A 2,796-nucleotide genomic window follows, 5' to 3' on the forward strand; every position below is an offset into this window, starting at 1 on the left:
TACAGATAAAGCAGTATGTGCAGAAGGAGTAAATTCCAACACTGCCATGACTGTGCAGCTTCACTCAGCTGTTCCCATCACAGCTCCAGGAGTGAAAACTCTGCTTCCTTGTACACAAATTATAATTACAGCATTGCAAATTCACTAAACACAGGCTTGAGGGTGGTGGGAAATAAAGCAAACCCAAGGCTGCCAGATGCTTCCCTGGAGCAGATGACAGATCCTAGCAAAGGGATTACTCAAAAGAAAGGGATTTCCTTTAAATTCCACGAATGCTGGAAAATACCTGAATCCATCCACCACAGGAATTGTTAACTTGGTTATCAAAGCACAGCCTGAGAGAGTGGCCCATCAGGGAATGGTTTGGGTGGGAAGGGACCTCAGAGCCCACCCAGTGCCAGCCCTGCCCTGGCAGGGACACCTCCCACTGTGCCAGGCTGCTCCCAGCCCCAGTGTTCAGCCTGGCCTGGAATCACATGCAAACATTCCCTCCTGCATCCCTTCCCTGTGGAGCTGTGCCACTGGATGACACTAAAGGTGCTCCTAATCCAACACCAGCAGCATCAACAACCTGCTCCCAGGGAAGAGACCAGCACCACGCAAAGACAACAATATCTCCCTAAAATCCTCTCCCAGCTCCAGAAAAACCAGGGCTCAGGTCCCAGAGGGACACCGCAGCTCCCAAGGAAGGGACACCTTTATCTCCCACAGACTGGGCACCCTCTGTGTCCCTCTGATCCTTGGAAAACAAAGAGGTCTTGTTCCATAAATCTGATTTCCCAGGGCATTTGAACCCTTGGAGGCCTCCACAAAGCCCAGCTATCAAGCTCTCCAGCTATCAGATCAATATGGAAACGAGGAGAGTTCCACACAGTGCAGCCAACACCGCAGTTAGGGGAGATCCCAGAGTTCACATGAACTTTGTGACAAGGCTTAAATGTCCAGTGAAATGTTCAAATGCTCTTGTTCCCCCCAAAAGGAACCTTTGGGTACCAAAAGGTATCTCCAGCAGCAGGGCCAGGGCCTGCAGGGTCTGTGTGTCCCAGGGTAACTCTTACCCAGCAACAGCCAACATTCAAACCTGCCCTTGGACACCTGAACACCTCCAGGGATGGAGAATCCACAGCTCTCCAGAGAAGCCACACAAACCCCTGAAGTCGATGTGCCTTACCTACCTTTTATTTTTAGTACACATTAACTTACACATGTTTTACTCACATCTTATCTGATCAGGAAAGTCTAGACACAGCCTTGGACAATCACTGTGTAACATGACCCTAAAAATATTGGCAGGGAAACGGCTTTAAACATTAAGCTACTTTCATGCATCCTTTCAGTCACTGAATGACTCCAAAAGTTAATTTTTAAGCAAAATCATTTCAAAGGAATGTCTGAATTAATAATTAATATCTGACACGTACAGAAACAAGTGGACTGCCTGAGATTCACGCATGATAAATGCATTTTCCTGACTGAAGGAGTTAAGGGCAGATCCAGGGCTAACTTCCCACACACCCTGACTGCTGAATGCCCCAGGGACAAGAGCCTGACTTACACAGCTCCTGGAATGTCTTCATCCCAGCCCTGGCCCTGCATAGACACCCCAACAACCCCACCCTGGGCATCCCTGGCAGTGCTGTCCAAACGCTCCTGGAGCTCTGGCAGCCTCGGGGCCGTGCCCATTCCCTGGGGAGCCTGGGCAGTGCCCAGCACCCTCTGGGGAAGAGCCTTTCCCTGATCTCCAGCCTGAGACTGGCACAGCTGCAGCTGCTCCCTCAGGTCCCTCTGGTCACCAGCATCACTGGACAAACTGTCCCCTGCCCCAGAGAGCTTCAGTCAGATGTGATGAGACAAAGGACAGGATGTGAAGAAGGAGCAGCAAAGGTGTCAGCTACAGCAATCAGGTAAATATTCCACTATTAAACCACCCCGATGTTTTAAGCTTCCTTTGCAGTAACTGGGGTCTGGCCAACAGGACTGCAGTTCATCCTGTGCCAAATCAGGTTGCCATGGCTGGAGGGCAGGGATGGATGGGATATTGGGAATTGGGAATTGCTGGAGGGAGGGTGGGGAGGCCCTGGCACAGGGTGCCCAGAGCAGCTGTGGCCGCCCCTGGATCCCTGGCAGTGCCCAAGGCCAGGTTGGACGGGGCTTGGAGCAGCCTGGGACAGTGGAAGGTGTCCCTGCCCATGGCAGGGGTGGGTGGGATTTAAGGTCCCCTTCCAACCCAAACCATTCTGGGAATTGATGATTTCCCCACCTCTAAATGCACTTTACACACCAACCAAACAGAACCCATAAGCTGATTGCTTTCTCTCCCTCCCTGCAGGGGAGGAAGAAAACTCCTCCCACTGTACAGGGATAAACACAACCACATGTACAAAAGGTTCATTCCTTTCCAGAGCCCCTCCCTGACTTCCTTGGAGAGGGGCTGTTCCAGGCAGGGAATGCTCCCCCTTCCCAAGCCCCAGCCAGGTGTTGGTGCCTGTACTAACTTGCTTTTTATTCACAGCTGCAGAAAAACACCACCAGCAGCAGCAGCAGCACAGGGCTCGGCCCAGCCTCCCAGGAGAACACTGGCAAATAACTGGGTTTTTTACAGGCTGTATTAGTTAATACCGAAAAACTGTCCCAAAAAGGAAACCCTCCTTGCTCCAGAGGTGTTTCCTACACATCTTCTTGTCCAGACCCTGTCTGTAGATATCCCAAGGGAACTTACTGCCTGATTCATCAGCTCGGGAAGACACAGATGTCTTTAGGAGCCTCAGGAAAGGTAACACAGGCACCAGGGAGAAG

This window comes from Corvus brachyrhynchos, unplaced genomic scaffold (assembly GCF_000691975.1).
Source record: "Corvus brachyrhynchos isolate BGI_N302 unplaced genomic scaffold, ASM69197v1 scaffold245, whole genome shotgun sequence".
NCBI lineage: Eukaryota > Metazoa > Chordata > Aves > Passeriformes > Corvidae > Corvus > Corvus brachyrhynchos.